We start from the raw sequence: 8,028 nt of genomic DNA, 5'->3' as shown, positions 1-8,028 counted from the left end.
GGGGAGAGGGCTAGAAGTAAAAGAGCTCAAATGATGACTTAGGGATACAACCTTTTCAGGTCCTTTAGGAGGGCTGGAAAAGTCTTGGTGTGTTTTTAGGCACCATCATCTCATTTTCACAGGTTGGCAGGCAGCCTTAGGTACTCCTTATAGAGCTAGAGAAATGGCTTAAAGCTGCCATTTAGGAACATTTGATCTCTAGCTGCTCATACTTACATGTTTATTTGCTTACAGTTAGCCTTCTCCATCATGGAGCCCAAGGTAGTGTACATGCACACGCGGTTCTCAGGCAGTCTCCCTATCCTGGGAGTATATGAGATCAAGCTGTGAATAATGTCATTGTACGCACTGACTTCCTGACAAGTTAGATCCGGGCTTCTGAGTTTCATTTGCCTGCCTAGCCAACTCCCAATTGGCTCTTCCTTACTCAGAGGTATCAGAGAAGGTGAGACAGAGTTTTGTTGGCCTGCTTTGACTTGCTTTTATATTCTGACTGCTGTTACTGAAAAGAGAAATATTTTCATGGATAATTTTAACAGCTTAACCCATCTGACAGCGAGTCCAACTTGTGCTCTCTGCTCCCATGATATACCTATATTTTTTTGTCAGATCCAGGAATGATTCCTGTTTGTGTGAAAACGTGTTCTCTGTATTGGCCCTTAGAAGTTAGTTCCATGTCAAGAAATTTGTTTCTTGAAGGTAGATGAATTTTCCATGACAAATTTTCTTCATGTTTCTTCTACAAGAAGTTATTTTCTTCAGGCAGATGATTCAATAGATTCAGTAGCCCTGGTTGATCAGCCCAGTCTCTTTGTATTGTGTTAATTGTTGCCACCCACTTACTCCTTGGGTGCTGGCTGGGCCCTTCAAATCCAGAGAGAAGCTGAGGCTATCAAGGTATCCAGGGCGGTTTGCAATGTTAAAATACTGAAACAAATTAGGTATAATGTAAACGTGGTCTAGGATGGTGGCAGCGATGGCAGTCCAATTGAATGCAGACTTTTTCTGCCTCCCTTGCTCTCTTCTTATTCTCCCACAGCTCAAAAGTGGCTGTTTGTATCTGGCTTAGAAGCCCTTTTTTCTTTCTTTTTTTGTGCCATCATTGTGGCATTCAAGGGGCAAGGATAAAGTAATTGTGTAAGCCTTGAAAAATCCTCCTTGTCCAGGCGTCTAAAACTCTTCTTTAGCATTTGTAACTGGCTAGATTAATATTGGGACGCAGGTGGCGCTGTGGGTTAAAGCCTCAGCGCCTAGGACTTGCCGATCGAAAGGTCGGCGGTTCGAATCCCTGCGGCGGGGTGCGCTCCCGCTGCTCGGTTCCAGCGCCTGCCAACCTAGCAGTTCGAAAGCACCTCCGGGTGCAAGTAGATAAATAGGGACCGCTTACCAGCGGGAAGGTAAACGGCGTTTCCGTGTGCGGCTCTGGCTCGCCAGAGCAGCGATGTCACGCTGGCCACGTGACCCGGAAGTGTCTCCGGACAGCGCTGGCCCCTGGCCTCTTAAGTGAGATGGGCGCACAACCCCAGAGTCTGTCAAGACTGGCCCGTACGGGCAGGGGTACCTTTACCTTTACCTAGATTAATATTTGCAAGCCTGGGGCCAAAATGGAGCAAGCAAGACCAGTTTATGACACAGTGCCCAAGGATTAAAAGCTTCTTTTAGGGAGTCAAAACTCCGGATACACCTCCATTATTGCCTGTTCTTGCAGCTGTGTATAGTGTTGTGACAGATGAGCTGCCTTTCAACCTCAAATAGGAGGAGCAGGAAGCATAGCTGTCAACCTTCCCTTTCCCCCCGCGAAATTCCCTTATTTCAGCACTGTTTCCCGCTGCTTCCTGCTGCGATCCCGGATTGTTAGATATCCCGTAGACTGGACAGGAGAGGCTGCTGATCCCTTATTTTCAAACCTGAAAGTTGACAGCTATGGCAGGAAGACATGTTTCCTTTTAACAAATCCCTTGCAGCTGCCTGCCTCCGCCAATCAGGAAGGGCATGATTGCTTTTTTAAAAGCTGGTTTTAATTTTCAGGTCCCTGGCAAAGGAGGAATGAAGAGTGCTTCTCTGAAGGATTTATGTCCTGAAGACAAGAGGCGCATAGCAAACTTAATTAAGGAGCTTGCAAGGTGAGGATAAACTGTCTGATAATGCATCGGGTTTAGGATGAGACTCTCTTTCCAATTACTGTTATGAAATTGAAGCATTCATGTTTATTAAAAGCGTATTACCACTCCTTGCTGGCACAGGTATGATCAAGTAGGACATGGAGCAGTTTTTGTTTGTTTTGTTTTTTAAGAAGAGGAGTTTGGATTTGATATCCCGCTTTATCACTACCCGAAGGATTCTCAAAGCAGCTAACATTCTCCTTTTCCTTCCTCCCCCACAACAAACACTCTGTGAGGTGAGTGGGGCTGAGAGACTTCAGAGAAGTATGACTAGCTCAAGGTCACCCAGTAGCTGCATGGGGAGGAGCGGAGACGCGAACCTGGTTCCCCAGATTACGAGTCTACAGCTCTTAACCACACCACCACACTGGCTCTCAGGACATGGAGCAGTCGTCTACCTATCTCTGTTGCAAGAGACTGCTGCTGTTGCAGGAAGGCCTTCAAAGGGTTTCCTACAAAATTTGTCTCCCTTGTGTCATGGATGGCCTGGAAAATTGTGCCCTATCTCACTTTGCTGCTTCTCCCCAAGCACCTACAAGTTCTTGCTTTGGACTGTGACATGCTAACATGGGGCCTGATAGACATGTGTGTTTGGAGACACTGTGAAACCAGCACCCATGTGGTCCTGAGAGCACACTCCCTCCCAAAGGATCTTTAGCGGGAGTCACACAGAGTGCTCTCCTTAATGTGTGTATCTGAACCCTCCCAAACGACAAAGGTGGGTCCACATGGAAATAATATAAAAAATAAGGAATTTATTATAAAGGTAGTTTTAACAACAAAGTGCAGCAGCATACACTCACAATTCTAGGCACATAAAAAAGCAATATTCTAACTTTCTAAAATAAGCGTTCTCAATAAGGCCCCAAAGTAAACAGGGGGAAGTTAATTAGCAAGATAGTCACAAGTCAGTTCTCTTGGCACCTGCTGGAGTGCTGCTAAATCTGTGAGTGTGCAGGTGATCTGACCTGAGGTTGCCCGACTCATCCTGGAAGTGCCATTGCTCTGTCTAGTTTGCATTTTCACTTCTACAGGATTCCCAGTTGGTTGAAGGAACCGGGCACCAGAATCTTAAAGCAGAGTTTCAAAGTTTCAGAATTTCAAAACCTGCTCCTGGTGCCTTTTTGCTTACTAATTATCCCAATGCCGTTGTTGCAACCTAGCTTCCTGAGGAGGAGTGAATTGTTATGTATCCTCCTGACCTAGCTGGCAAGAAGGTCAGGGACAGAGACAACAGTTACAACGCTGAATGTAAGCTTACAAGACGGCAGGAGGGTCGTTTCCTATGGCCATCCACTTCAGCCAAACCTGTCTTTGGTTCACTGCTGAACACAAATTGGGGCAACAGCAGAAGCCTCCTTGCTGCTGTTTGTGCGGCTGTAACTTGCACTGCCCCTTTAATAATCCAGCTGCCTAGTACGGGCTTTGCAGGGGCACTCTAGATAGTCTCTGCTTTCTGCCCTCTGAGCTATGGTAAAAGGCTGGAAGATGTGCTGCTGCAATCGATTGAAGGATTAAACAAAGTGGGCTGTATGTTGGCTGTCTAGCATCTGGAAGCAGCGCTAATAAGCCTTGCACCTGCTTTTCTAGCTCCCTGCTCCTCAGCCAAGCCCACTGCCTACTTCAGTTATGCACCATTCATCGTTTTCCTAGTTTAAGCTCAACATACACCAGTTCTCCTGAGGCCTTGAAGCTGGAGTCAGTTGGGGATAACATGTATTGTTATCCAGATTTGTCATTTTATATAGCATCATTCTTTTTAAATAATTAATAACATATCAAATCTTGCGACATCATAATACAAAGAATAAAACCAATTATACATTTCAAATTATATTATTTAAAAAGACTTCCCATGTTCTGGCTGGTCAGGAGAAAATCTTTTGTTCCTGCACGCGAGTAGGAGCTGGAGGGGCTGCTCAGCTGGGGAGGTGCAGGCTCTGTCACACTTTCCATTGAGGGGTTCACGGCTGGGGGCTCCTTTAAACTTCTCCCCTCAAAGGAGCCCCCATGTCAGCATCAGAGCCCCTGCACCACCTGAAGGCAGCCAAGCAGAATAGTTGCTGGGGTGGCGAATGTGGAGGCAGCCGGGCAGCTGCGTCTGAGAGCCCCTAAACTGCTGCTGAGGCAGCTGTCGGGCTGTCTCCGCATGGCCACCGATGCTCCTTTCAACTTCTCTGTTGAGGTGAATGCAGCCACGCACCCCTCAACGGAATAGTCTGACGGAGCCTGCACCTCACCAGGAGAGCAGCCCCCTCCAGCTCCTACTCTGTGCAAGCAGGAGTGGGGGCACTCAAAACGGAAGTGTGGCACGGAAAAAGGAAGTGTAACACTCAAAACAAACAGTTCAGATTCCGAAAAAAGTTCGCAAACCGGAACACCTACTTCTGGGTTTGCGGCGTTCAAATTTCAAGTAGTTCGTGAACTAAGCTGTTCAAAAACCGAGGTACCACTGTATGTTAAACTATCCTAGTACCTAGAGTCGCTTGAGAATTCTAAGACACTGGAAAAAACAGTGCAGTTTTAAAAAATCAGTGGTTTAAATCAGTGTATTTATGAGTCCTGATTCCAAATGGCATCCCATTGCATCCATGTATGGACAAAAACTGCTCCTTGGTCTCAGAAACCACCATGAAAAATTTGCTGACAATAGCTAAAGAGGTGTCCAAATGCCTAGTGAACATACAACACCCTCCCCCGAAAACCCACTTTTTATATGATGAGGAACCAGTGATAACCAAGTTCAGTTTCCAATAATAATGGATTCCAAACAACAAATGTTGATCATGGAAAATCCATTATTCATGAGAGTGAAATTACCTGCCTCTCTGCTCTGTGATTGGGTGCCTCAATTTTAAAAAATCCCTTCTCCTTTTAGGATGAGGCTGTGAAGAAAAGTCTGATGGAAGGACAATTCTAATAAGCAAAGCGCTTCAGGGGGAAAATGTCATCTTTCCCCATAAAGTGGAGCTGAATACCTGCCTCATAGTAAGTAAATAATTTTTTTTACAAAGCTCTGACGATCTTCGGTCCAGGGTGCCTCAGGACCCTGTTCTACCTCCACAGCGGAAGGCAGCAGTGTTTCTGAATATCAGTTGCTGGAAGCCACAGGCGGGGAGAGGGAGAGGGAGAGCTCTGTGCAGGTGAAAGATGGATCTTATTCCCAGATCCAGGAGGCCCACTCTTCTCCCATAGTTGTCAAGTGGGCTGGGCTGGAGAGAGAGCACAATTCAGGGCTTGGTGTGGTGGTGGCAGGGATGGTGTCTCCAGTTCTGACATGCTGGGTGCTTCCCCACAACAGGAGGTTATCAAAGAGGAGCCGCTGGCATCGCTCTCAGTCTTGCACCAAGCGACGGAAACCATAATCCGCATGACGTAAGTACGGGGAGGTACTTCTAGTCTCCCTACAGCTTGTCACTGCCCCACCTATTCCTGGCACCTCCCTTGCCATGCCCTGAAATGTTACCCCTTGGCCAGACACAGTGCATATTTCCTCACCAGGTTTATGGACTGCTGGGTGTTGATCATTTCCTCCTCCCTTCTTTCTTTCCTCTTCAGTGCCCACTCTTCTCCCCTACTAGGACCCACGTGCCCGTTGCAAAGAAGGTGTCAAGTGGGCTGGGCTGGAGAGATAGCACAATTCAGGGTTTCGTGTGGTGGTGGCAGGGATGGTGTCTCCAGTTCCCTGACATGCTGTGTGCTTTCTCTTTCCTCTTCAGTGCCTTGAGACCACCTATGAACTCTTTGCAGGCGTCTCCCAGTACCAGCCCAATACATTCTCCACCCACACTCCTCCCTGTAAGGAGGCATCTCTAAATCACAGCAGTCCTGACACTGTCTCAGCTTCCTGACATAGTAAAGTGCCCTCTTAACCTATTGACAGAGTTGCCCAAACTGTCTGAAGGCACATACATGGGTGGCCTCCTTGTCAGTGACCCTTTGTAGAGGTCACTTTGGTGACTGATCTTTGCATTTTGTTTTCTGGTGAAATTCTCAGCCCTGCTTTCCTACCAACTGGTTCCATAATTATGCTCCACAGCTGCTGAATTAGCACTTTTTCTGTGAGCTTTGGATCATTTCCCCTCCCCTTCTTTCTCATTCCTCTTCAGTGCCTTGCAGCCACCTCTGAACGCACAGGTTAGATTGGAGCTGGTGGAGAAAAGCATCATGAAGGTCTTCTCTCTGCCCTCCCAGAAGCTGACGAAGCTGAGAGACGGGAGCCCCATGCGAGCAACAGAGATGCAGGTAACTGGACCTTCTGCTTCTAGGGATCTGAACGGAGGGAAATGGCTTGTCAGTACAGCCTGGAACTGTGGCCAGATAAAAAAATCTGAGGGCAAAAAGGCTGAGCCGTGTAAGCTACGAATAATGCTGCCAGAGATACTTGGCCCATCACAAGGATGTAACAACCAGAGACCCTGGGTGTATATTCTCAATTCTCTCGGTATGTGCGTCATTTAAAAGGTGTTCCCTCACCCGGGTAATGGACAGGTGGTATAGAAATAAAGTCTTACCACAACCTCTACCCCTGTGGCTCTTTCCCCGACTTCAAAGGATATCTTGCCTTCATTCTAGCTACAGGCTGCAAAAAGGTTTTCATTCTTTGAAAAGAAATAGAGTTGAAGAATGTGTCCTTCTGCAGGTGTGCTGCCATTGGCCCCAGTCAGCATGGCCAACAGTCAGGAGTAGTTGGAGTCCAATAACCAGGCATGGGGACCCCAAGGTGCTCCAGAAGTAGAACAATAGAGCATCTGTTTTGGATCCACAAGGTCCCAGGTTCAGTCCTCAGCATCTCCAGGTGGGGCTGGGAAAAGACTCTCTGTAGACAACACCAAGGTTGGAGGATCAGTGGCTGGGCTTGGCCTAAGGATGCTCCCTGCATCCCATTGCTATGGCTGTGGTGAGGTGAGGTGTAGGTTGTATTATTGCATTTATCATATAAACACACAAATGACAGATCACAACATAAAAATACAAAATCAGAACACAAAATGCTTAATAAAACAAAAACAACTCAAGAGCCAATTAATTCTACTAATTCTACTAAGGTTTAAAGAAATTTAATGGCTTCTTTTTTCTATATCTTTATTTCTTATTTTTTTTATAAGCTGCCTTCAGTCCCTTTCAGGGAAAAAGGCAGGGTATAAAATAATAATAATAATAATAATAATAATAATAATAATAATAATAATAATAATGTAAAACAAATAGCAGCAAACTTTCTCCTTTACAAAACAACCCCTTTTTGCAATTTGTCCCCTCTATGGTCCCAACATGATTCATCAAACTAGTAGCCCAAGCTTTATGATTTTGCAAACCTGGATTAATGGTGGTTCTTCCATATGATGATTATTATTTCTCTCCCGTAGCCATGGCTGGATTGACTCCTGAAAGACCTGTGAGCAGGAAAGAGCTGTACCAGCTTCCCGTTGAAGTACATCTCTCAACATTGAACCTAGATGTGAGTAAGCAGGTGTCAAACTGACTTCTGGACCAAGGCTTAACCAGATCAGGAAGCTAGTGAGATGAAAAGGCTTCAAGTATTGTTTGTGGTTGTTGTTGTGGTTGTTTTTATTTTTGTTATTGAAAATTTAATAAAATTATTATATATCTATATAAATTTAGAACCTTTTTCAACACAGACACATTATAGACACACATCTAAGCATGGGTATTTCTTAGATCCCAGCCCTTGTCTAGGCATTTGTCTCTGCTTTGTGCAAGGGTTGAAAACAACCATCCATTTCTCTGGTGACATAGCAACTCAACCCGAGTTATTAAACTCGTATAGGGTGATCCTACAGCACAGGGCCCCAGTCCCATAGCTGTACTCCTGCCAGGACAAGAGGAGCTCAACAAGGATGCA

At 45.9% G+C, this 8,028-nt stretch overlaps 1 long non-coding RNA gene across 1 annotated transcript; it reads left to right on the top strand.

The window, feature by feature from the left end:
- The first annotated feature begins 2,129 nt into the window (after positions 1 to 2,129).
- Positions 2,130 to 7,782, top strand: LOC309376330. Its single transcript, XR_014171162.1, has 2 exons — positions 2,130 to 6,407; positions 7,532 to 7,782. It is a non-coding gene; the product is annotated as an uncharacterized lncRNA (long non-coding RNA).
- Positions 7,783 to 8,028: the final 246 nt, after the last annotated feature.

The sequence above is a fragment of the Podarcis melisellensis genome (assembly GCF_964234715.1).
Source record: "Podarcis melisellensis genome assembly, chromosome: 8".
Lineage (NCBI taxonomy): Eukaryota > Metazoa > Chordata > Lepidosauria > Squamata > Lacertidae > Podarcis > Podarcis melisellensis.
The sequence above is the reverse complement of the archived record's forward strand: the minus strand, read 5'-3'. Positions and strand labels throughout refer to the sequence as shown.